The following is a 27,688-nucleotide window of genomic DNA, read 5'->3' on the forward strand; positions in this document are numbered from 1 at the left end:
CTTGATCCCTGCTCTTTAAGGATCTAGTGATGTGGAAGTGGACACAGTGATCACATGACCTGTGATGAGGCTCACAGTGGGCTCCAGTTTGCCAGAGACTGCCTCTGTTGACCGGGATAATTAGAAACACCCCTCTTCACTTTTAAAAAGGTCCTCATTTGGTAGATAAGCTACATAGTCCACTCTAGCTTAGGCCAATAGGCCAAAAGCCATATGTGTGTAAAAAAAATAAAAAAGTGCCTTTTGGTAAAATCAATGACATTTTCTGCTTCCACTTAATGTATACAAATTTGATCATCGGCATTTACATATGCAATTTATATGTTGATGTAGTTAAGTTACGTGCTAGGGTTTTACTATGCCATGAATTATTGGCAATTTTCTCATTCTCTTGACCAATATGTAAAATTAGTCTCGCTTTATCCAGGTCAAGAGAAAACGAACTTTAGTTGACTCACTTCTTCCAGTTCCGACAGTTTCCCAGTTGCCATGGAGAATATTCATCCATTGGAAAGCATAAATATCTGCTTTCCTATATGGATATGATGACTATCGTGAGTTTCTGGGGAGGGAACCTACCACCCACACTGTACTTTCTTTTACTCTCTGCTCCTCCAAGGAATAATTGTGAATCAGAGAAAAGCTATATGGAAATCAGAGCTGAAATAGCCTATAAATCACACTTGTCATCATTTCTCCAAACTGTGGTTGATTTATGAAACACCCTAATGCCTCATTGCTATGGCCACACCATTCTCGTGATATGAAATCACATACGTGCGCCATCAGGGACTAGTTAAAGACTATAGGAAGGGAGAAATAAAAACAAAACAGAATCAAAGCTGGAGAACACTGAGACACGTATGGGATCAAACACATCAGTGGGAAATCTGGGGGATGCTGGAAATAAATGTTCACACTATGGAGAGCAAGAGGGACCATCGTTTGGTCAACACTGGATTGATTACCTATGCTAGTGGAGAATGGGGAGAGGGTCATGCAAATGCTGAAAGAATTGAATTTTGTCTCTAGGTACAAAGGTGCCCTCATGGCTTCCTCCTGGGGCCTCTGAGTTGATTATTTCAAAGCAGAGGAACAGTCAAGATTAGCTCCCAGTCAAAGCTGGGTGAAGTCTTCCCAGTCATGTTGGTAGCACAGTACCCTGAGGGAAAGTTAAGAGTATGGCCAGGGACAGGAAGTGGAGGCTAATAGTCCTCTTCCATCCTTAACTAAGCCAGACATGGGGGACTTGAGGAGAAACTTGGGCAACTGCCCCATATCATGTCCACCCAGATTAAAATCACAGAGCTGGGATTCAGCTTCCAGTCCCCATCAGTCTTACCCCAAGAACATACTTCCTCAGATGAGTCAATATTTAGGCTTGCTCTCAGTGGAATGTCCTTCATTTAAAAAATGTCTAAGTCCTGTGCCTTCCAGAAATCTGTCTGGGATAATTTTCTAAAATATTTCAGCAGAGAAAAATAGTCAGTGATGACGTCGCGAGGGAGGCTAATGAGAAACCTAATTGTCGTCCTTTTGGGCTGCCACGAATTTCCAGGGCACGTCCAGAAACAGCACAAACCCATCACAGCAGTACGGGGAATGGGCAGAGACACAGAGCGAGAGCGATCTGGATTGAGCTCACCTTTGCCAAGGGCAGTCCTGTCACTTCCAATTGCAGATGATCTCGCTGGTGATGGTTATTGGGAGGTGATTCCACACTTGTGGGTCTTCTCCCCTTCACATGTTCTGCCACTTAATTTGTTTCATTTTGCCTCGTTACTTGTCATCACTTCAGGAACGGAGTCCAATCTCGTGGTCACATGGACTTGAGTTCAAGTTCCAGCCCTGTCTCTTATAAGCTGTGGGACTTTAATCAAGTTACCTAATCTTTCTGAGCCTCAGTTCTCTCATCTGCAAAATGGAGATAATAGTAGCTACAGTGTAAATTACTTATGAGGATTAAATGGGTATAAATAACCTGGCATATTGCCTGAAAGATACTAGGTCCTTAGTATAACTATGTGTGTGTGTGTGTGTGTGTGTGTGTGTGTGTGTGTGTGTCTGTCTGTCTGTGTGTCTACCTATCTATCTGTTGCTCAACTGATTGAAGAAAGATTTATTTTAAGGAATTGGCTCATTGCAGTTGTGAAGGCTTGGTACATCCCAAATCTAGGGTATACCAGCAGGCTGAAGACCCAGAAAGAGTCGTATCTCTAGTTCAAAAGCAGCCAGCAGGCAAAATTTCCTCTTCCTGGGAGAGGTTAGTCTTTGTTCTGTTAAGGCTTTCAACTGATTGGATGAAGCCCACCCACATTGTGGGAGTAATCTGCGTTATTCAAAGTCCACCAGTATAAATGGTCAATCTCATCCCATAAACACCTTCACAGAAACATCCAGAATAATGCTGGACCAAATATCTAGGCACCATGGCCCAGCCAAGTCGACACATCAAGTTAACCAACACAGCGTATACGTATTTAAAATGGGAGCAGTGTAGCTCCTTATACGTGTCAAATAATTTAGGCGGTGCAGACTTCCTAATACATTTTGAGTAGTCACTGACTTTATGTGGAAAAAAAAGTTGAATAACTTCGACTGGTCATTCCAGACCCCACATTTTGGATCTTTCCAATTTTATTCCACTCCAGCTGTCTGTGCCAAATCTTGAGTTAAGCAAAACTCCTCTCTCCGGCTGACCTGAAGCAAATCTTTGGGAAAAAAAAAAATGAAGCATGTCTAGGCAGAGACATGCTGAAGAGAAGGAAAAGCCAGTCACTCTCTCCTCAAAAAGACATGTGACCCCCTTCTGGAACTGTAAACTCCTCATTTTGGCTTTATTGACACCATTCCACAGCTTTGATGGAGAGACCGTTTGGCTTTGTCAGTTCCTTGAGGATTATGGGCCTTCTCAGAGTGGGCGGTGAGACATCCATTCTGTTACCACCCAAACCACATGGAACATAGCTTTCACTCATGGCGATCCTTGGACCCCCTTGAAATGAGCCTTTTATACATAGAAGGGTGGGCCTAGCCAAAAGGACTCTTGGATGGTCAGGTGGAGTAACTGATATTGCACACCTATGGAACCAGCAACTATGGCTCATGAGACTTGCTTTCTATAGCTTGCCTCTTGGCTTTTTGAGACATTAGTCTTGGCTTCCCCACTTGTCTCTCTCAGATTACGGTGTCACTAAATTATGGATGGCTTTGACCATAACCATAAGCTGCCTCCGCAGAAGAATATGGTTGAGAAAATGCTATGCTTCCCTGGTCTTCCTCCATCTTCCTGATGCCAACAACCATCTTAGAAGATCACACTGATGTGAAACAAGATAGGGCAAGTTAGATAGACAGGTCCTCAGATCGTTTAGGTTGTTTTAAGACCGTTGTTCCAGACTGGCCACATTGCCATGGATTCCTCTGGTAGGAATCCATCCTTAACGTCCCAAATATTTTTCTGAGGTGGCCATTGTTTCTACTTTTTAAAGCTTTTTCCACCTCTGTTTTTAGCATCCGTATGAGGTGAAGGCTCTCTGCCTCATCTCCCCATAGCTGCTCACATATCTGTGCCATTTTTTTTTTAGATTATCCACTCTCTCACCTGACACACTGTTACACATGCCACAAAGTTGCGTTCAAATATAACTCCTTACAGGATGTCTTTCCTGGGAAGTCAACCACCTTCTTCTGTTTCTATAAGATCTATTTATCTTTGTTACAGTTCTTACCAAATTACTGTACCTATTGGGTACATGTTTCTCTCCCTGCTACCTCACAAGCTCCCACATTGGGGAATGGGGCATCTTCCTCTTTCAACCTCCATCATCTTGTATAGACAACAGCAAAGAAGACCTTGAATAGAAGTTTGTTGGATGGATGGATGGATGGATGGATGGAAGGAAACTTCAAGAAGATCTCAGAGGTGTCCCAAAGTTCTAGTACCCCAAACTTGCTGTGCGACATAGAGCAATTTGCTTGCTCTCTCTGTTTTTCTCATATGTCAAAATGAAGGTGCCTTTTATTTGATAACCAAGTCCTTTCCTGTTCCAGTAATCTGGGCCTCCCCCATGCTGCTAGTTTTCTGTGTGGCGAGCAGCTTCCAAGCAACGATTCATTGCTTTTATATGGTGTCATCCTCCTCCAGCAGTCCTGGGTCATGTTGTTATATCAGCTAGGACTCAAGCGAAAGTCTTGCTCTTCCAATGCTGTTTTTTGCCTGATTCACTGGGCTGAGAAAAGGCATCCTTGCACTCTCAGAAGTCCTTCCCTCCAGAATTCACATGTTCTGGGAAGGTAACTTAGCAGTACAGTCAGGACCATATACACCTTGGTGACACCAACAGACGCCACAATGGTTCTAGGCAGTTTTGCTGTAAGTATCTCTGCCTCATCACCAACTGGCTGAAGGGAATTTTGCTGTAAAAGATTTTTTAAAAGATAACCAGTTGACAGTTTGGTTTAATTTCTGTTTTTTTAAGATTTAAAAAAAATATTTAAGTGTATTTATTTTTATTTTGAAAGGGAAAGAGAGCATTCAGGGGAGGGGCAGAGAGAGAGAGAGAGAGAGAGAGGAAGAGAGAGAATCCCAAGCAGGCTCCGTGCTAACAGCACAGAGCCCAAGGCGAGGCTCGAACTCACAAGCCACGAGATCACGACCTGAGCTGAAAGCGAGAGTCAGACGCTTCACCGGCTGAGCCGCCAGGCGCCCCAGTTTGGTTTAATTTCTGCATTAACACAGTACTTTCATTTTTATGTTATATGCATCTCAGCCCTCATAATGGTCCACACAGTGGTGCAGTGTTGAATCCACATTTCTTGCAGAACTTTGGAACATCTATCAACAGACCAGCGACACTGTGCCAAGAACCAACAATAGCATAGAGGTTTCCACCACACAGCGCAAAGCTCAGTTACGAATGTGCAGCTTTGTATTTGTAAACTGATACCTCTCTTGGTGAAGGAAGAAATTTTAGCGAGACAGAAAAAGTGGAACGCCAATGAGAAGATGAATCTACAAGAAAAAAAAAAGCATAGCGTGAATGAAAGACTTTGAAGATAAATGCTTAGGTAGGGTCCACAAAATAAAAGCAGTCATTTGCACAGGACTGCCGTGAATATGCACTACACATTTTGAATGTATTCACATAGTTTGCATTTTGCAATAGTCCTTCATGGTGGTCTTCATTTCTCATGTTGCATTATGTCCTTTTTAATGAATGTCCCTCTTTTTCTTTTCATGACTCTGTCTTTTACGACAAAACTGTCTTCTGGCCAATTAGTTAACGCAACAAAAATGCTTGTGGCAACGATGCCGGACACACACCACAATCTGAGAGATACAAGAGGGAAAGCCAAGACTGGTGGGTGAAAAGCTCCGAGGCAAGTCACGAACATCTAGACGCTCAGTATTGGAAAAGACCTAAGGTCAATGGCTTCACCCTAGATCAGAAGCATCTTCTCTCTGTGGACATTCTCTACCTGTTTGGTTCCCCTCTGTGATGTGCAGCTCTTTATATACGGAGGCAATCCATGCTATCCTCAGACACCAAGACGGAATAATGGTCAAATTCTACTCAAACTCTACTAAAGCTGGAGCCTGCATTATTTGAGAGCCCAAACTACCGTCATATTAGACATTCACGTATTCCGGCCATTAGGAGTATAGGTTCTGCATTCAGTTGTCATGAGTACTAATACACAGTCAGCCACGTGCTGTGTGACCTTGTACAAAACAGTGCTTCTCTCTCCCCCAGTTTTCTCACCTGCAAAATGGGGGTAATTGCAGTACGCAACTTGTAGTATTGTTATGAGGTTTAAAGGAGATGATAAAGGGCCACCTGGGTGGCTCCGCTGGCTGAGCATCAGACTTCAGCTCAGGTCACGATCTCACGGTTCATGAGTTCGAGCCCCTCGGCAGGCTCAGAGCCTGGAGCCTGCTTCAGATTCTGTGTCTCCCTCTCTTTCTCTGTCCCTTCCCCGCTCATGCTCTGTCTGTCTCTCTCTCTCAAAATAAATAGTAAGCGTCAACATTTTTTAAAACTAAGGGAGATGATAAATATAAAATGCTTAGCATTATGATTAGCTCAGACTGTTAACACATATTGAACACTATCTTGTAGCCCAACTGCCACTCAGAGGATCCTCGTTTTCCTCTTTTTAGCAGAGAGGTCATGGGGACAGACACCAAGATGGGTGTTTCTAGCCACCAAATCCAGGAGTATCGCCAGAAGGGGGTTGAGTTTGGCAGCATAGTTGTGGGTTCCAAGTCTTGATCTTGCCACGTCAACTACCCGTGTTGCCTTCTGGAAGTCAATCTGGGATCAGTTTACCTGTCCATAAGCGAGAGGTTGTTACTAGGTCAACATTGCTCCCCTTTTAATGAGCGTCTGCAGCTCAATCCCTTGGAATTCCAAAACCGATGAGATTGTCTGAACAACATTAAATCTAAGCACCGAGGTGATTTTAAAATATTTTTAAGGGTGTGCATGAATTTTCACCCGGGAAAAGTCTGATGTCTCCCTTCTCCGTTTTTCCCCTCCCCACAAGACTCATTACACACCACGTTAAAATCACCATCCTAGACAGCCTCTAACTTTTCTCTTCCAGCCTAGAAATGTTCGCCCATTATGCTCGTGAAACACGACCAATGGAGTTATCACTCAAAAGTTATCATGGACGTTTGTACATCTGTCAAAAGACAGCAAGAAAATTGCGTCGAGGGGAACAGTGGTATAATATTTCATAAGTTCTGTCAGTAGTATACTTTAAAATAAGTGAAAGTCGACCTGTCACGGAATGAAAACATGGTGGATCAGGGTTAATATCTTACAAAACTTGTGCACACCCTGAACTCCGGTACATTCATCGGATCCACCCCACATAGAATTGAAAAATCATTAAGCCCACAAAAATTCCATTTGTCCATAATGTCTGCAGTCATTTTTCCTTCTTCTCCACCCATGCACCAATGGCTCAGTCTTTCCCTTCTTATCAGGTTGGCCCTCACACCACTGCCCATCTCAGACCGGATTAGAGGAAGGGAGGCTTGCAAATACCTGAACGATGGGCCTCCAAGGCTGGATGACTTCCTACCTCCATCCCCGAAGCCTACATCTTTGCCCCACGTTTCCTTGGCTCCCGACCCCCCCAAAGCAGCAAAAAGGAAACAATAGCCGTCAGCCCCCGCCAGGCTGTGTCTTTCCGAGATACAGCTGAATAATCAATTACTGGGTGAGTGTATCTCAATTTCCCTGGCTGCCTTCCACAGGCCTTCGAAACATCAAAGTCTACAGGAGCGGGTGGGCAGGGCCCTCCTCCCAGACACTGTCACCGTCCTGCCACTCAGCCGGAGCCCAATCTGGAGGCCGCTCCCGCCCTCACCAGCCTCGCTTTGTGTCATCCATCCTTTCCACAAGGTGCCTGGAAAGAAAGACCACTGTTTCCTTTCAGAAGGACCAGTTGGAAAGGAGAGGAGAGGAGAGACGGTGCAGACGGCAACGTTTGGCAACTTGGTGGCTGGGGGCCAGGACCAGGAGCTCTGAAATAGATACTTCAAACAATTTTTGTTTCCGTTTCGGTACGTTAAGTGGCTATATGAAAATAAGGCAAAGGGATCCAAAGTGTGAGGACCTTTTGTGAGAAACCAGGGCCCTGTAGGTCCTCACGTTTCCGTGTGCCCAGAACCCACACAGTGAGAGAGGGCGCCTGGGCTGCTGGTTGTTTGCGGAGTTTACTCTCAGAAGAGTCAGAATATCAAGTGATTGAACAGAGGCATCTTGCCAGCTCGAGAGCAAGCTGGGAAACAGTTTAAGGAGCAGCAAAATTCTTGTCTGCGGAGATGTCCAGTTTTCCTGAGTGTTGGTGTGGATATTTATGTCACTTTGGGGAAAATGATGGCACAGGCGTCCGCCTGCCTGATAGGAAGGTGGCTGGCGGGCAGATCAGACAGCGGGTTCAGTTTGAATGGTTCAGTTTGAAAACAAATATTGTTTATATAATAGGTCGCACACCCCAGTGAGTCCTGCTAAAACAACGTTTTCTCAGGCTTGGGGACTTTGCTTTTTTGTTTGTTTGTTGGGATAAAGCTGAGGACTCAGGTCCATGTTGAGCAAATGGGTTAACAAGTCTCAAAATCAGCCAGCTGGCGCAAGGGGAGCCAGACTTGGGTGTTCTCATCTGTAAAATGGGACCTGGGTTCCCTTCCCAGATGTCTGTGGCGGAGGCAAAATGAGATCATTACCAGCTGCCAGATGGTGTGATATGATTCCTTTATTCTGGGCACCAGCAGAGTGTGATAAAGGTCACCAAGTAGCAATATGTATTTTGAAATATCCTTGGAGGGGGTCTTTCACTTGAGTATGTATGCTGACAACAAAAAGATGTTAACTCTGTCCAGTGTGTGTTTATGGAGAGCCCACCACATGGAAGGCGCTAGGAATGGAGATTTGTTGCTGTTTCAGGCACTGAATCCACAGAAAGTAGATTACTTGTTGTTTAGGGTTAAAACAGTGCGAAGAAAGTGTGAGGGTTCATCTGGGTGGCCAGAAATTCTAAAATTAGGCGATGGTGATCGTTGCAAAGTCCTGCAAAGATACTTAAATGCATTGACTTGTACATGTTAAATGGGCAAATTGTATGGTGTGTGAATTATATCTCAATGAACCTATTAAAAAAAGGTAGAGAGGGGGGCGCCTGGGTGGCTCGGTCGGTTAAGCGTCCGACTTCGGCTCAGGTCATGATCTCACGGTCCGTGAGTTCGAGCCCCGCGTCGGGCTCTGTGCTGACAGCTCAGAGCCTGGAGCCTGTTTCAGATTCTGTGTCTCCCTCTCTCTCTGCCCCTCCCCTGTTCATCCTCTGTCTCTCTCTGTCTCAAAAATAAATAAACGTTAAAAAAAATTTTTTTAAAAAGGTAGAGAAAGAGTATTAAAAAAAGAAAAAAGAAGCAATAAAACAACAACAACAACAACATAAACGATACCAGGTCTTGGGTAGGAATATACCAAACTGACTTGGTTTCTAGCCTCACAGAGCCTGAAGTCTTGTGAGATAGCCACACATTTGCTAATTGGCCAAATGAAGAGGCTGCTGGATAAAGAATAAATGGGAATAGGGCAGTGCAGCCAATCCTGGCGATCACCTCGCACTATGGATACACGTTCTGTTTTTCTTCTGCCTGAGGGCGGAGGCTGTGCCTACAGACATCCCTGCTGCCAGGTTTGGCTCTGGGATTAAGTCCTTGGCTAGGGGGGTGTGAACAGAGGTAGTGTGTGCATTTTCCAAGTCGGTAGTTTTTTCCTTTAGAACAAACTCTGTTTTCTTTTATACTATCCCCACGGACTGGGGAACCAGCAGCCCCCTTGTGAACAGGGTCAGTCCTTTGCAGATGGTGCACAGGAAGGCAGCAAGCCCAGACTACGTGTTGCTCTACACTGCGTCTCCATTGTTTCCAGTAAGAAAGCTGCTCTCATCTTTATGTTAGCTTTTTTTGTACCTAACTTGTCTCTTTCTCTGGCTCCTTTAAGACTGGCTATTCATCGCTGGTTTTAAACCTGTTCCAATTACGATTTTTGACGATTTTGAGCACGTTTTGGTTGTGATATACTTCTTCGTGTGTCTCGTGTTAGAAAGACATTGAGTCTCCTGGATCCATAGGTATATAGCTTTTATTAAATTTGAGGGGGGAATTGGCTGCTATTTCTTCAAATGTTCTCTCTGCCCACACCTATTCCACACCCATTCTCTTCTTCACAGAATTCACTTACACATATATTAGCCTGCTTGAAATTGTCCTTTGGTTCACTGATACTCTTTTCTTTTCTTCTTTGGTTTTCTCTCTGAGTTTTATTTTGAATAGTTTCTATTGCTATAGCTGCAAGTTCACTAATCTTTTCTTCTGCATTGTCTCACCCAATCAGTCTCTTCGAGGGTATTTTCCATCTTACACAATATATGTCATCTCTAGAAATTCAATGTGGATCTCTCTCTCTCTCTTTTTTTTTTTAAATATATTTTATGTCTTTTTAAGTCAAAGCCATCTTCAGTTAAAGCTCGACTTTTGGACATCTGGAATACAGTTATAATTGTTCTAATGTCCTGTCTGTTAATTTTAACATCTGTGTCAGTTCTGGGGTGGATTTCAGCTTACTCACTTTTCTCAATTTGGGTCGTATTTTCTGGTTTCACTGCATGCCTGGTGGTGTTTGGACGCTAGCCGTTGTGAATTTCACTTTGCTGGGTGATGGATATTTTTGCAAGTCCAGAAATGTGTTTTGAGATTTTTCTGATCTGCAGTGAAGTTTCTCGGCAAACAGCTTGATCAAAGTTTTGGGTCTTCGCGTGTATGATTTGCGAGACAGGTCTGGGGGCAGCGCTCATCTGAGAGGTAATTATTCCCTATGACTGAAGCAAGACCTTCCTGAATACCCTCCCCAGTGCCCACGAAACAAGAGCCCCTGCTGGGGTACACGGCATTATCCCTGGTCCTGTAAGAGTACCAGACAACATTCCTTTTAATCCTTTCGGATGATTCTTTCCCTCATTTTGGGTAGTTTCCTCAAACGCATGTGCCCATCACTACTCTGCTGCGTATCCCGGGAGGACCATCTTGCTGATCTTTGGGGTTCTCTCCATGTGCAGCTCTTGCCTCTCCAAAAGTCTGCCCTGCATACCCGGGTCATAGATGCCTTGGCCTGCCTCGGTCTCCCTGGAGACTTAGCTCAACGATTCAACTCACAGAGTCCACCGGGCATGCCACAGGCTGCAAGCCTTTTCATGGGAGCCACCGGGGCGGTCCTAGCACCAGCTTCGTTTTCCTCTATCTCTCGGGGATCACCGTCTTTTGCTGCATGCTGCATTGGAAACCGTTGTTTTCCCTGTGTTTTGTCTCTTTTTGTCTGTTGGTTTGTTTTAGGGGGTTGGCTTGTTAATTTATCTTGTCTGGAAGCAGAAGATAGTCTTCCTGATATCCTACTGAACCTCATCAACGAGGCTTTGAAATAGCTAACCTATCCTCATTTTGCAGGGGAGGAAGGTGGGGTTCAGGCAGGTACCATACCTTGTCCAAGCTCACACTTGTAAGTGTGTAAGTGGAAAAGCCCAGATTTCATCCCAAGTCTCTCTCTCTCTCTCTCTTTTTTGAGAGAGAGAGGGAGAGGGAGTAAGTGAGTGAGGGGCAGAGAGAGAGAGAGAAAGAGAGAGAAGCAGGGCTCACCCAAAACCGGGCTCGAGCTCACCCGATGCGGGACTCAAACTCACCAACCGTGAGATCGCGACCTGAGCTGAAGTCAGATGCTTGGTGGCTGAGCCACCCAGGGGCCCCCAAGTTTGTCTCTTAAAAATAGTGGCTTATATTCTTTCCTGTGCTGTGTATTCCCTTCACTTGAGATGCTCTTGGGTGGGAGGGAGAGTGGGAAGAGAGGGCTTGCAAATAGGACCACAGAATACTCGGAGAACTGCAGACCAGTTTCCTGTTTCTTTTGGGTGTGAATTCATTCGAGGTGAAACGGGAACATGTGGTACAGATACAGGGACCACACGGGTTATCAGCCACCTTTCTCTTTCTCATAGCAAAGGATCTTCTAGCTCAGCAGGTTTCCACGCTGAAAACAAGCAAACAAATGAACCCTTGGTTGGGGAGGATACACATCTTGGGTTATTAACAACAATAAAATTGAGAAAATAAAGATGAAAAATTAATATGCTTCGTTTCTTGTCCTGAGATTCTGGCATGTGCCCCCAGTGAGAATTAGGGAGAATAAATTCTTCAACACAGAGAATTTCATACTCTGAGTGAAAGTGTGCAATTACTATTTTCTTTCAACACCCCCTTTCTTCTGTGGATCTGCTGCTCTGCATTCAGTGTGGGTCGGCAGAGACGTGGTTGGGCATGTAAGGCAGACTCAGCCAATCGTCAGAACCCCAGTGTCTCCAGCCGTGGCAACTGGCCCAGCCTTTAGTTCCATGCCCCGGGCTGGGTCACTCCCAAGTTCTCCCCCAGGACTTTGTCCATCCAGGACTGAAAGAAAAGGAGTTTTGTCTTGTGGCCTACAGAATCGGAAGGCATGAGTCAGAGCTATCTGGGAGCCATCTACCAAACCATGCAAAGAACTTGTGTGCAGTAGGGGAGAATAAGACAACACATAAGAGAAACAGGCAAGAATGGAACACAGTGGGGCTAGGTGGAGGGGTGGGGAGAGGGTAATATGTCAGAAAAAAGGAGGTCATCGGGGTTTAGTCATCCATAGTCTTCACATCCCATTGGGTTCGAAGCCAGCGTGTGGATCTCCCAGTTGCTTGCTCTGATATATCTTATTTTATACTTACATTTGTTTGGGTTGGGTTTCTGTTAGTTACCACTAAATGAGTCCTCGTAAATACGGGGGGCGTGGGAAGCAATGTACCCAATACACGATCCTGAACTGTAGGGAGGCAGGGATGAAACTTCTACTCTTTCTATTTCAAATATACCAGGCAGGAGAGTGAGACTGGGACCTGTTTCTTTACCTTGGGGTGAGCAAAGGTTGCCCCCTGCACAACCGCTACTAACAATTTTTTATTATCATTGGCGTATGCATTTTGAAGCAATAAAAAGTTAGTGCTGGGCACATTCTGGGTTTCGTGTCATTCTTGCACAACCGATGAGGAAGATCTTGCTATCGTCTCCCTTTGGAAGATGAGGGAACGGAGGCTTGAAGAGTGTGAGTCCTTCGAGTTTGGACCTGGTTAGTGTTGGAGGCGGGATTCTCAAAGGGAGGGAGCCTGACCTACCAGCCATGATCTTGACGGCTGTGCTGTCTTGCCCTTGTGTCTGTGCATCAGCAGCCTCTGCCTGACTACCCAGTGATGCCGGGAGATGACCTTTGACCGGCCTCTGACAGCACACGACGAATTTTCCTTCTGTATCAGGCATTTTCGTCTGGGACGAAATGCTTCATCCTGCAGGATGAAGGAGCTGATGGAAGCTGTGTCTCAGAGGGACAGGATCGCTCCCATCTTGTAAAGCTGTGTTCTCACACTTCTTGACCCGAGTGACTCCTCATTTGCTGTTTGCTCCATTTCCGCAAGTGCTGGTCCAGGGAGCTGAGAGTGAACTCTGGCGCACGAGGGAATATCCTTAACGTAAGTTCCTGGAACGATGCTCTATCCCGTCTTAGGTGTTGTCCGAGCATAATTCAGACGCAGTTCCTGCTCAACCAAGAAATCGGCGTGCTTGTCCTTCAACGGCGCCAAAGCGCGTGATGTCCTAGAATTCCCAGTTGCCCTGATGGCAAAACAAGTGAGAAAAAGAAAAGTCCCAGGGAAAACCACCGGGGCCGGCACAAACTTCGCGATTTTTATGTCTTTGAATGAATACACCATCTGCGAAGTCAAGGGGATGTATGTCACTCAGTGCGGACGAGTGAGGCCGGGAAGCGATTTTCCTTTGAAACTCTTTTTGTTGCTGTTAAAAAGTAAGTGGGCTTTCAACTATCGGCGGGACCAAATCAAATACTCAGGATGACACGGAGACCTCTGGCATTTTCTACGATGGCTTTTGGCTTTTATCAGCAGTAGGGTTGGGAGACGTTCCCCTGGGCTGACAGAAGAGAACTCGGTAGGGGTGGCATATTTAGACAGGGTGGGGCTGGGAAGCAAATCACAGAAAGGCCCACCCTGGGTCTGGGCTGTGGGAACAATAAACACAGGCTCGACTCCCATGTCATAGGAAGGAAGAGACCATCATTAAGCTCTTTGGAAGAACGGAACTACAGGGTCTCCAGTGGCTTTGGGGCTGGTGTCTTCCCATCCCTGAGGTCATCATCACATGTCTTTCTTTCTCACACACCAGATGGTCTCTGCCTTGGAGTTGGCAAGCTAAGGCTCCTCTTGTCCCATTTGGCCAGTACCTACAGGCTAGAGTTTGCAGGAAGCAAGTACATTTGGAACCGAGAAGACGGTACTATTGTCCCCAAGCCCACTTGAGCAGCTTCGCTCGGCAGATGGCAAACGGGGAGCCATGAGTCCTCGTGTTGGCCCTGTCACTTCCCAGCCCTGTGAATCTGGGCAAATTCCATTACCTCTCTGCACCCCAAGAGTCTGATCTAAAGAGTAAGCAGTTAGAGCCTGAAGAAGCCTTAGAGGTTATCTAATTAAAACGAGCTATGACTCTAAAAATGAAGGGAATATCCAAGAGACCATTGTTGTATAGCATGTGGAATTTTCAGGAGGTTAAAAATTCCTCATGCTTATTCTCTACCGTCAGGTTGCAAGCGAAGGGGCAAAAAGTAGATTGTAGAGAAACATCAGAATCCCTCGGCACCTATTCAGGGTACCCTGTGCCCTCACACTTCCTTAATATTTGTCTTTAAGCCAACTCACGTTTTTTGTGTTTTTTTTTTTTCAAATAGAAATCCTTAAAAAGGAATTCTTCCATCACTTGCCATTATAAGAATTTTAAAACATTGCATTCTTTTCATTGTATTCCCCCCCCCCCCATTACCTTCTAATTAGATACTGTTGCCCAGCCAAAGATCCTAGCCCCCAGGCTCTTTCTCTCCTTAATGCTTGCTAATCTCTCTTTTTAATAGAGGAGTAGTAAAGACCTCCTCCTTCTGAGCCAGAACACTTCCTCCTGATGTAATCAGCAAGTGAGAAAGTGCGTCCCTTTTCAATAATGTTCAGCCCCGGAGATTTCGTCGTTGTTTTTGTTCACGCACTTCTGAAAATGCCTGCTTCGCATTTTCTGCTCCCGGCGATCGGGAAGGTGGATTCTCTCATGCCTAACCAGAAGCCCGAGGAAACAGTCGAATCCTTGGTAGGCTGAAATCAGTCCTGGCTCTTAAAGAGTTTTCCTTGAAATAGGGCAGGACCCTGTGCTTTAATCACTGCTTGCTTTGGTGCAAGCTTTATACGGGCCTTCAATAAAAATAAACTATTTTTAAACCACGCTGGCCCTGTCCAGTACTGACTGGAGAGTGACAGAATAGAAGCGTCAGCAGAAAGCACCAGGCGTTGTCCAGCCCCCACCCCTCCAACCCTGTTAAAAAGTCAAGCTTCTTGAGAACTGGTGAAGTTTATATTTGGACATGGCTCCTGAAGTCAGGCTGTTCCTGTCCACACAAAGTTCCACGTGAGTCAAAATACTAGCACAGCAGTGAAATGTAAAGGTAGAGACTTAAATACACACACACACACACACACACACACACACACACACACACACTACTAAGACTAGATATAATTGCAGCAAAAGAGTTCCCTAAGGTTCCTTAAAGGAACTGTGAATACGTTACCCCGGGGCTTTTTCTTACCCATAGCAACTCAAAGAAGAAATGCGTGCTACTTTGAAGATTTGGAGGTTAAAATATATGTTTGTTGGAAAATGCCTACCAAAGATCGAAAAAAAAGCATACTCTAAGTTGCCGCATTGACAAGGGAGTTTGAGGTTATGTATGAAGTTAAATTGCCCTGGAAGAGTTAGGGTGCTCTGGCTACATTTACTGCTTTCACCTGTTAATAGGATTTTATTGAGTGCCTACTCTGTGCCACACCCTGTAACAGGGATACCGGTGATAATGGGCATTATGGAGAAAAAGCAGGTTGTAATGGAGGCTTGCACTGGGAGCTGAAGGTCGTCTGTGGCTTTAGAGAAGGCTCCCCAAAGACAGTTTTGAAGCTTGCTTTCAAGGGAAAATATATGCAGGGTCAGAAGCCCCCAACTTACAAAATCATAATGATATACCTCCAAACTCATATTAGAAATAAAATCCAAGTGGAAAGAAAAGCTTTTTTTTTTAGCTTCTTTAAAAAAAAATTTTAATGTTTATTTTTGAGACAGAGAGAGACAGAGTACAAGTGGGGGGAAGAAAGAGAGAGAGAGAGAGAGAGGGAGACACAGAATCTGAAGCCGGCTCCAGGCTCTCAGCTGTCAGCACAGAGCCCGACGAGGGGCTCGAACTCATGAACCGTGAGATGATGAGCTGAAGTTGGATGTTTAACTGACTGAGCCAGCCAGGTGCACCCCCGCCCCCATAAAAAAGCTTCTTAGATACAGCATCAGTTATATCAATTATTGACAGTAGAAATCTAATCTAGAAGAAGATCAACAGTGGTGTCATAAATCATTTATTCAGTATATTCCTCTCTGTGGTAAATGTAACATTTGCCATTTTAACCATTTTCAAGGGTACAATTCAGTGGCATTAACTACAATTCACAGTGCTGAGCTACCATGGCCACAATCTATTTCTAAAACTTTTTTGTCAGCCCAAACAGGGACCCTGAGACCCTTAAGCAGTAACTCCCCATTCTCCCTTCCCTAACCCCTGATGATCTCCAGGTCTGCTTTCCATCTCTTTGAAGTTGCCTATCCTAGATATTCCATAGAAGCAGATCATACAATATGTGTCCTTTTGTGTCTGCCTTATTTCACTTGGTGTGATGTTTCCAGATTTATCCACATTGTAGCATGCGTCAGTACTCCGCTCCTTCCTATGGCCGCACGATATTCCCTTGTGTGGATAGACGACTTCCATTGACCCACGAGTCTGTTCATGGATCTTGTATTGTTGTCACCTTTGGCTATTGTGAGTAATGCTGCAGGGAACATTGTGCATATAAGCATCTGAATCTGTTTCCAAGTCTTTTCAGCATATCCCGAGTAGTGGAATTGCTGGACCTTGGTTCTCTTTAGCTTTTTGAGGAACGTACATACTGCTTCCCGTGGTGGCTACACCATTTCCCTTCCTGTCTGCAAGGTATGCGTGTTCCCATTTCTCTACACCCTCCCCAACACTTGTTATTTTTCCAGGTTTTTGACTCTAGCCCTCGTAATGGATATGAAGCGATATCTCACTGTGGTTTTGAATTGTATTTTCCTGACAACTACGTGGGTTGTCTACCTATGCGCTGGTTGGCCATCCGTGTGTCTTGGTTAGAGAAATGTCTGTCCAAGGATTTTGCCCATTTTAAAAATCGAGTTGTTAGTCTTTTTTGGTGTCAAGTGGTAGGAGTTTTTAAAAATATGTTCTGGATATTAAACCTTTATTGCATGATATGCAAATGTTTCTCCCCATTTTGTAGGGTTATCTTTTTTACTGTCCTGATGATGTCTTTGGTTGCACCAAGTTTTTGGCTTTGCCGAATCCAGTGTCTGAGGACTGCCGTCACAAAATACTCTGTTTTTTTTTTTTTTTTTCCTTTCACCATATCAGAATTACTTTGGTTTCCTCTGAGACCTCTGTCTTTGGCTTACAGATGACCTCAATCTTGCTGCCCCTTCCCATGGTGTCTTCTCATTCCTGGTGTACCTTCATGTGTCCAAATTTCTTCTTCTTATAAGGACACCGGCCATACTGAATTGGGGCTCACCTGTATGACCTCATTGAGCTTTAATTATCTTTTAAACTTTTTTTTAATGTTTATTTATTTTTGAGAGACAGAGAGAAACAGAGCATGAGTAGGGGAGGGGCAGAGAGAGAGAGACAGACAGACAGAATCCGAAGCAAGCTCTAGGCTCTGAGCTGTCGACACAGAGCCCGACACAGGGCTTGAACCCACAAGCCGTGATATCATGACCTAAGCCGAAGCCAGATGTCCAACCGACTGAGCCACTCTGGTGCCCCTAATTATCTTTTTGAAGGTGTTATCTCCAAATATAGTCACATTTTGAGCTCCTAGGGTTAGGGCATTAACATATGATTTCAGGGAGACACAGTTCATCCCATAACAGTGTCATATCCAATAACCATTGCCAGATCCCATTCATTTAATTTTGTCTTCCATAAATATTCACTGACTGCTTACCCTATGGCCAACAATGTGCCAGGCACTAGATAAGTAGGACAGAAAATGCTCCTGCCCACATGAAGCTTAATTTCTTGTTAAAGGAGACAGGAAATAAACAAATAAATGAGGTAATATTTGATAGGAACAAGTTCTATGGTGAAAAAATGGAATAAACTTAAAATGTAGAAAATGAAACGCCAGAATAGAATAGATGGAATAGTGAGTAGGGAAGAGATCAATCCAGTGATCAGGGAAGCCCTCCCTGAGGACTTGATATTTCAGCTGGCACCTGACTGATTAGAAAGGACCAGTTATTTAAAGATCTGGGAGAAAGTTCAAGTGGGAAACGACCCACTTAAAGCCAGTGCACTTGGCAGAGACAAGATTGGCACCCAGGTCTCTCAAGGTCCTTTGGACGCAAATTGGGTTATGCACATCAAGGTTAACTAGCCAAATTGAATGACTCAGTATCTTATCTCTAGTGGGAGAAAAGGTAAAGGGTTGGGGGGGATGTGATTTATCTATCTATCTATCTATCAAATTTGTGGATTCTTTGGCAGCCATGAGGGGGTAATCAAAGGACATATTAATTTGATCAGTATATTGACAAGCTCCCTAGAATGCAGGTTCCCAGAATTATGCAAGATCAATAAACAACCTTTCTTGCTGGGTACGATGGCAGACACCCAGAATAGCTGTCCTGGGGAGGCATGCGGTGCTTACATTCCATTCTCCAGACCTGGGGCTGGCCACGGTGGGATTTCTGGCCTTCCAGGGCCAACAAGAAGATTCAGATGCTTGGTCTTGGGTGGACTCGCCTGAGAAACATCGAAAAAACAAGTTGTCTTTCATGGACCCTAGTGTCGGCTCACAAAACACAGTGGTGGCTCGGTGTACAAGTCACATCCCACTTGTACAGGCTTGTGAACCAGCCCCGTTCTCAGAGTCCTTTTGGACCCCAGACCAAACTCTCCTCCTTGGGAAAGCACCACCCAAAAGAAACATGCCCCAAACACTGCATTCTCCCACAGCACAGACCCCAAAGAGTTGCGTCGCTGAGCACAATCTCTGCTTTAGAAAACACACTATCGGAGAAGACCCTTCTCTAGGGAGAAGAGTTTCGGTCTGATTCCCTAGGAATCAGCCTTGTTTGGCCCTGTTTTCTAACTTAAGCAGAAGAGAAAACGTTTCCTTTGGGTTCTGATAAGTGTTCATCACCAGGAGCTCCAGCTCCCCTTTCTGCCCCAAGCAGGAAATTTTAAATCCCAAATTCATTTCTCCAACCTTTGCTCATAGCATCTCATACATGCAGGGCATTTTGCATATTCTGCCCCCAATATCTGTGCTTTCTTTTCTTTCTTTCTTATCCTTCCTCAATTGCATGTTTCTGAATATAAGCGTCATGTTTGACTCCCCTTTGCCTGTATCACGGCACCTAGCGTGCCTGCAAGAAATGTATTCTCAATAATTTTGTTAGGGAAGACCAATTCAGTGAATTTTGAAAACGGTTTGCACGTACTTTTGCCAGGTTGAGAGCTGCCATTGTTGGTTTCTGCATAGCTGTAATAACGTTAACATTAGAGGGGCCAGCGCTGGTGGATATTCTAGAAAAAAAGATGATGCAATGCTGTCACGTAAGAAAAATCTAATTGCACTCTTTCCAAAGGAGAGGGATAAAACCAAGTCAAGCACATTTCTTTTTAGTTTACCACTGGGGAAATCCTATCGATATCATGATTTGTAGACTGTCCAAATACCCACAGCCCCAAATGGAAGGCTTGATGGGACAATACCAAAGAGAAGACTCTCTACTAGAACAGAATTCTTGAAAAATCAACAGTACATATAATGAAGTTGCAGTTTTAAACAACATATTTGTGCATGAGTGGTAGCCCTGTAAATTATTAGAAGCCCAAATGGTAATATCCATGAAGAGGAACAAAAATATTCATTATGACTCAATTTTCTGTCTCATGGGAGTTAATATCAAAGAAATAATTCCAATAGCTAAAAGGCAATTCTTTACTAGTACAAATCTTTCTCCAGTTACAATGAGGTTATATCCTGATAAAGCCTGCACTGGAAATATCGTAAGTTGAAGGTGCATTTAATACATTTAACCCACTGAACCTCATGGCTTAGCCTAGCCTATCTTGAATGGGCTCAGAACACTTGCGTTAGCCTACAGTTGGGCAAAATCATCTCGCCCAAAATGGCTTTATGGGTGCAGATGGTTGTCAGTGTTTTGGTTGTTCACACTCATGGTTGCCTGGCCGATGGGGGGCTGAGGCTGCCGTCCAGTGTCGTGAGCAGCATCAGACCACAGGTTCCTGGCCTGGGAACGTGATCCAAATTCAAAATTCAAAGTACAGTTTCTCCTGAATGCCTATCACTTTCACACCACCGTAAAGTAAAAAAAAAAAAAAAAAAAAAAAAAAAAAAAAAAAAAAAAATCATATGCTGACTCGTTGTAAAGTCAGGGACCATCTGTCTAGACAAGATTTTTTTTTTTCACATTTACAAAAGTTGCGAAAGTTACATAGTTGTTGGACTCTCAATGTTTTGAGATCTACAGGATCGTCTGTGCAGCTGATACATCACTCTTTGCTTAAACGTTACCACTGGTACAGCACAAACGAGGGTGTATGTTGATACTGGTTTTAAAGTGGGAATGTAAAAGCATATCAGTGATTGCAAATAGGTAAAACCTGAGAAAAACTGGTTTCTTTTAGTTATTGAGCTGAAGTGCAAGAAACTTGTGGCTAGGTAAAGATTTTTCCTAAAGCTTTGTACACCAATTTTCTCATTTCAAAAGGTAAATAAACTAGAATCGACAGAAGGAAGGCGCGCTCAGATTTGTTTGATAAAATAAACAAATAAATAAGGTATTGTTCATGTGACGTCCATTCTTCTCTTGCTGGTCCGAAATGAAACTCCATCACTCTGTCTTCTAATAACAAAGAAAAGATCAAATAAATTTTCGAAAAGCGGAAACTTTCCTAGCTCGGAAAGGAGATAGTGCTCACACGCATAAAAGCAGATATCTTCCTTTGGGGCTTGCAAAAACAATTCTGCGGTCTGAAGATTCATTAGCGTCATTTCCTCTAAATATTGAATTTTATTAGAGAATCGGGAGGGTGCCGTTAGATTAGAAATACCCAAATGTTCTAAAATGGAGACAAGTTAAATCACTTCTGAAAACCAAAGAAGTGACTTAACCTTTTTAAAGAGAAGCAATCTTGTCTAAAGAGGCTGGTGCCGATTATTAAATTGATGAGCATTTACAAATGCGTGTTGAAACGAATGCAGTTTGTATTTCTGTGCCAGAATAACTCCACATACGATGTTGATGGCTTTACCTTGAGGCTGGAGGAGCAGGGGGACAATTGCATCCTGCCTTTAGAGAAGCATTTGATAAAGTTTCCCTGATAGTCGTGTATGCAGGGTTATGACATGGGAACTAGATTATAGGGCTTCTGAACACAATCATACATGACTGAGGAGCTTGATTAATGACTTCTTGTCAACTTTGTGGGAGGTCTGCCGCAGAGTGACATGGGGATCACTCTCCGGGTCTGTCCTGTTTATCACTGTTTATCAGCCACTTGGGTTGAAAGTATGCTTACCATATCTTCAGCTCCCACAACGTGGGAAGGGATTGCTAATTGTGTAGACGACAGACCCAAGTACACAATGAAATCAACAGGGAGAAAAGGAAGTCTTACTTTTCCGACTAATGGTAAAATTAGTACGCTTACCATGAGAGACGTGGGACTTGGTTAGAGATCAGGGAAAAGAGGTGTGATTTTTTTTGTTGTTGTTTCATCCATTTCTAAGGCAAATAAGGACCTTGGAATGATAAGGACATTAAAATAAAAAGTCAGTGTTTATGGCATGGGGTCTGACAGGCCCACCTTCCTTTGTATCAGGCACATCTACAGTATTGTGTGTAGCTGGGAGCCTCACATTTCAGGAGGTTTGTTAAAAACAGATTTAGGGGCACCTGGGTGGCTCAGTCAGTTGAGCGTCCGACTTTGGCTCAGGTCATGATCTCACAGCTCGCGGGTTTGAGCCCACATCGGGCTCTGTGCTGACAGCTCAGAGCCTGGAGCCCACTTTGGATCCTGTGTCTCCCTCTCTCACTTCTCCTACCCTGTTTATGCTCTCTCTCTCCTTCAAAACAAACAAAAAAAAAAACATTTAAAAATTTTTAAAAAAAGATTTAGAGAAATCAGAGGAAGGTCAGCAAAAGAATGAAAGGGGAAAGAAAGCCAGCAGGTGCTAGATTCTTATTCTGTGCCTAGTACTGTGCTATGCTGGGAACTTTCTGTTTTACTCCTCAAGAGCCCTATGGCCTGGACACTGTCTTCATCAATTGATTCTGAGATTAAGACTCAGAATTTGATGAAGTTGCCCAAAGATTAATAACTAGCAAAGGGCCAAAGTGAGATTTGAGTCCAGAACTTTAAGTTGCCTAAACCTATACTACTTTCTTCTCCAGGGAAGCCATCCAATTTTATTGAGAACACGTGCATTGTCCTCATATATTTCAAACATTTGCATATAGAATAGGAACGAGACTTAATTATATGGGTTTCCAGATACAAGAACTAAAGCATTTGGTGTAATTTCTTAGAGCAACCAGCTTCTGCTTAAGTTAATGAGGAGTTTTTATGAGTTTAGTGAGTAGTTTTATCCAACAGTGCAAAGATCTGTCCATATGAATCTTAAATTTCCTTTTACTGGAGCTATTTAAGCAAAGAATAGAAGGTCATCTATGGACATGTGGAAAGGATTCCTTAATCTCTTTCTGATAAAGTGGTTGAGCTCAAAGACCTGGACCATCCCTTCCAACGCTAAAAATTCTATGAGTCTATAAGTCAAGCCCACGAGAACTTCAACCCTTGGTCCTGAGAAAGGACCAATTTGCCAACCTCTCTGCTTCGGTACTTTTGAGTTCCTGAATCCCATGCATCTTTCCAGATTGCTGGAATTTAGTTTCCAGCTCTGCAATTTACTGGCCCAGTGACCATAGGCCTCACCTTTCCACTATCATTTTTCCCACCTGCAAACGGAGGTAATAACAATGCCTTCTTCAAACACTCGTGTGAACAATGAATGAGACATTCATTTAAAAGAAATCCTTGGGGGGCGCCTGGGTGGCGCAGTCGGTTAAGCGTCCGACTTCAGCCAGGTCACGATCTCGCGGTCTGTGAGTTCGAGCCCCGCATCAGGCTCTGGGCTGATGGCTCAGAGCCTGGAGCCTGTTTCTGATTCTGTGTCTCCCTCTCTCTCTGCCCCTCCCCTGTTCATGCTCTGTCTCTCTCTGTCCCAAAAATAAATAAACGTTGAAAAAAAAAAAAAAAAAAAACTTCACTAAAAGAAATCCTTGGGACACCTGTGTGGCTCAGTCAGTTAAGCGTCCGACTCTTGATTTTGGCTCAGGTCATGATCCTGAGGTCTGTGAGTTCGAGCCCCGTGTCAGGCTCCGCACTGATGGTTTGGAGCCTGCTTGGGATTCTGTCCGTCTTCCTCTCTCTCTCTGCTCCTCCCCCCAACTCATGCTCATTCTCTCTCTCAAAATAAATAAATAAAATAAAAAAAATCCTAAGCACCATTCCTAGGTCACAGCAAACTCTTAATAAATGTTAATGATTGATAGTAATACAACTGATTATAGTTACGATAAACAGAGAGACTTAACATTTTCTTTCTCTTTTCTGTTCTTAAATGCTTCAAGCAAGGATATCACGCTGCTCCGTGTGACAACTTGAGGCGGGGACAGGCCACAATATCTGAGGTGCTGTCTTTCCCAGGCCCCCTCCCCCACCCACCTGCCCTCTTACCTCAGGATCCAGTCAGCCGTCGTGGGGAAGGACGTACATGTTGGATTCCAGTTGGTATCACTTGATTCAGGATACAAATCAAGAACCAAGAACCCCTTCCATGGGCACCGTTGGTCTTCTTGCTAGTTTAACTCTTCAATGTTTGTTTAATCATTGACATTTATACATGAGGCGTGTCCATTTTTAACATATTCACGTGGCTTGGAAGTATGTACAATTCAAACTGGGACTCCTCCATCATGCCATGTATCAAGCCTCATCCCAACACACATCCCCACACCTACGCATTCCCCAGAGGAGAGCTTGTTTGGGAACTTGATGGGTTACCCTTCTGGATTTTCTTTTTCTCTCCAACCACAAAGAGGCCCCACCTCACGACTTCCTTTATATGCTCAGCAGTCATGGGAGTGTCACCCTCTACCTGTGATGACTGTAGGGATCAGAGAGGAAAAACGGAAAATTCTCCTCCTGATAGTAAGTGGCCATTAGGGTTAGAACTCTGCTCTACGTCTGTTGATTCTTATCACCACGAAGGCGGCCTTGTGGTTGCTTAACCCAGACTTCTGGCTTATGGCACAAAGAATCCTCAAAAAGATGGTGAAATAAAAATTGAATTCATTAGTGTTTGCTTTGAAGCTTTCACATTGAGGAGAAAACTAATTTATAGGATCCTGTAAAGAAATATATAACCCAACCCGTATCACCCAAGAATGTGTCGTAATTCTCTTGTTTAAAGCGTAAGACAGAGCAATAACCCTTACATGTTTAAGAGGCCACTTAGACATTTTGATATCTCTTATTTGGAATAAAATATGATTTGGTACAACCTCAATTTCTAGCTAGTTCAGTCTTTTCCTGCCACCAACTCATGGGAGGAATTCAAGACGCTGCAATTCAGGGGAAGAAAATGTTTGTCTTTCCTCATAACGCTTCCTTTTTTGGGAGTTGTTTATATAATAATCAGAATCAGACTTTTTTTTTTTTTTTTTTTTTTTTTGTAGGCTTGGCAAGTGGCTACCAGTTTTGGATCCATTCTTATTTGATTAATTGGACCACAGAGAAGACCCTGGAGCAGAACTGACGAGATGTTTCCTTTTGTTGTAACTAAATATTTGGGCTTTGCTGCTTTTTTTTTTTTTTTTTGCCCGTATACATGAGACTGCAGTGTTACAGATTCTTAAATCCACGGTCGCATTTAGAACATTTGGCATTTTGTTCCGTGATACCTTCTCTTCCTGCCGGGTAACGTTTTGCAGTTTAAATTCGGAGCTCATTGTACACAAAATGTCCAGGCTTCGGGTAATGTGTCTATGGCAGGTCCTTGGTGTGGCTAGCAGGCCCTTCCATATGTCACAGGATAACACGTGGTCAGGTTCTGCAGACCAGAGTTTCCCAGGCAACCGAGACGTGCCCTATGGGGATTCCTCTGGGAAGTTGAAAAAAGAGGTTGGAGATGAGAAGTCTGGAGCCACCACGTCTCCAGGCCATTGTTTTGCTTTCTTTTGTCTGCTCTCCTGCCTTCCCCTGGATTCTAACAGGAGTCTCCTACGTGGGGAGTGCATTCCTTTGCGGGCACTCCAGAAGCTTCGGGGGCGGGGGCGCGGGCGCGTAGAGAATTCAATTTTTTTTTTATACAACTTGATGTTTTAAACAATTAATATAGTCACATTTGATAAAACCGTTGTAAAGTTTGTGAAGGGAATCAAGTTACATAAACGGTAGTGAATAGTTCGGGTGGTACACAGATTTGGCCAAAAAGAAAAAAAACAAAAAAGGTAAAACAAATAGGAGGCAGCAAAGAAGCTACTGGACTCAGTTTCCAAAATTCCTACCATTTTTAGTTTTTCTGCTGATGTCGTTTCCGTATTCCTTAACAATGGTGATCATGATACCTCCTGCTTTATTTTCCTTCAAATGTACCCGATTTTTGTATCTATCTATATGACTATATAATCTTCCTTGAATTTTTTCAGCAAGGAGGAAGTTATTATTTATTGGCTGGAGGGAGGGAGAGGGAGACATATACAATACTGCTTCCTGGTTCCTCTTAACTTGGGAGTTTAGTCTAGAGCCCAATAAGCCTTTATCTTAATCCCAGCTCCTTCATTCACTAGTCAAGGGGCCTTGGGTAAATTATTTGATCTCTTTGTGCCTCCGTTTCTTGTTCTGTAATGTGGGGAGAACAACAGTACCTTCCCTGTGGGATTGAGAGGAGTCAATGGCCGACGCACGTAAATGCTTAGGATGGTTCTCAGCACACAGGAAGTACCCCCTAAATTCTAGTTATTGGGGATTCTTCTCATTATCATCGAGTTTCCAAGATGCTGTGAATTCCACGACAGCTTAGTTCAAAGGTGAAGAGGAGTGTGTTTCAGAGGGATGGTGCCTGAAATCACAGGAGTGAAGCTTTTCGAGTCCTTGCCAGGTTATATCGTTCATCAGGATTGTCCCCTTGAAATTGATGAGACTTCTGGAGATATTCCTGGTTCCAAGACTTCCTCCAAGGTAGAGCCAACTTGCGGTTGTTGGCTGGGGACATGTTTGGAGTTAATAATCCTCACGTCACATCTCAGGACATGGCATCATGGCATACTATTCCACTGTTCTCAGAAGGCTAAGCCAAGAGAAAGTGAAATTCCTTCAGTTGACCCCAGGAATATACTCATTTCTATCCAAAGAGGTCATAATGTCATTAATCATTTAATACATTTGCCTTCCTGTCTCAACCCTGGATTTTTGTTTTGTTTGGTTTTTAAAAAACCTGTCTCAGATCACCTCTAGAAACACACCCCTTTGTCCCGCCATTTTGGAGTCTCTTACAACTCCTGAAGATTGCCTTTTAATTTCATCGTAAAAGTGTGTTACAGATTATAGCTCTGAAAGAAATGAGATCTTCCAAAGTAATACATGTGTTTTAGTAATATACATTTTTAAAAGTGATAAGTGTAGGGGTTCCTGGGTGGCTAAGTTGGTTAGGCGTCCAACTGCAGCTCAGGTCATGATCTCACGGTTTGTGGGTTCGAGCCCTGCATTGGGCTTGGTGCTGACAGCTCAGGGCCTGGAGCCTGTTTCCAATTCTCTTTCCTTTCTCTCTGCCCCTACCCCACTCATGCTCTGTCTGTCTGTCTGTCTGTCTCTTTCAAAAATAAACATAAAAAAATATGATAAGTATGTATGGTGAGAAAGGTGGGATGAAGTAATTGGCCTAATCCATCCCGATATGTGTAATATAAGGTAACATGTCCTTAGAGAAAGCAACATAACAAAGATAGTCTAATCTGTCTTTAAAAAAAAATTTTTTTTTTTGCTAGGATGAAATCATGCCTCAGTCTTTTCCAGTTTTTCCAATAAAGATAGAGGCTTAAAGCGAATGCCCAAGTTTACTGGATGGAAGGCAAAACTCAAACACGCTCCCTTCCTTGGACCCCCCTTCCAGCTTTTCTCAAATTGGACCTCAAAAAAAAATAATCCTATGAGAAAGATTGAGAACATTATCTAGTCAAGGATTTATTCATGCAATAATTCCGTAAATAATATTAAGAGTCATTCCTGTGCCTTGCACAGGGCAACAATCACTAAGGTTTGTTGAGCATTTGGTGGGCAAAATATTACGTCGTTACAATCCTCAAAATATATGTGTGAGGCACAGACCGCTTTCCCCCCATTTCACAGATGGAGGAACACACTTCTCTTCACATTTAACCAGCTTGGAAGGAACAAGTAACTTGTTTTGATGGAAGAGCCAGAGCTTTATTCCGGTGCAGGCTCTGCTGTTCTTTTTTTTTTTTTTTTTTTTTTACCTTTTTCCTCCTCCTTCCTCCCTCATGTTATTATACAAGCTTTTACTGAGCGCCAGGTGTTGAGTCCCACATAGTGGAGTCACTCTAGGAGGGATCCTGAGACCTATTTCTCACTCTAGACTCTTTCACTGGTGTGCTTCAACCCTGAGACCTCAATGTGGGCGTCACCTCGCATTTTGAGATTTCCAACCCAAATCTTTTCCCTCAGATCCGACTCCAGGCTGACAACTGTAAGTCTCAAGGACAGTTAAGACTCAACATTTTAAAAACTTAATT

General features: G+C 43.8%; 1 long non-coding RNA gene across 1 annotated transcript in view; it reads left to right on the forward strand.

Moving 5' to 3' along the window:
• The window catches only part of LOC147573363 (uncharacterized), a 124,960-nt gene extending 97,608 nt beyond the window's left edge, over positions 1–27,352 (forward strand). Inside the window, exon 3 of the long non-coding RNA XR_015245129.1 lies at positions 24,614–27,352. This is a non-coding gene — a long non-coding RNA (uncharacterized LOC147573363). The remainder of the gene's footprint in view (positions 1–24,613) is intronic.
• The last annotated feature ends 336 nt before the right edge of the window (positions 27,353–27,688 follow it).

This window comes from Puma concolor, chromosome E2, assembly GCF_028749965.1.
Source record: "Puma concolor isolate L17-30 chromosome E2, mPumCon1.1.hap2, whole genome shotgun sequence".
Classification (NCBI taxonomy): Eukaryota; Metazoa; Chordata; class Mammalia; order Carnivora; family Felidae; genus Puma; species Puma concolor.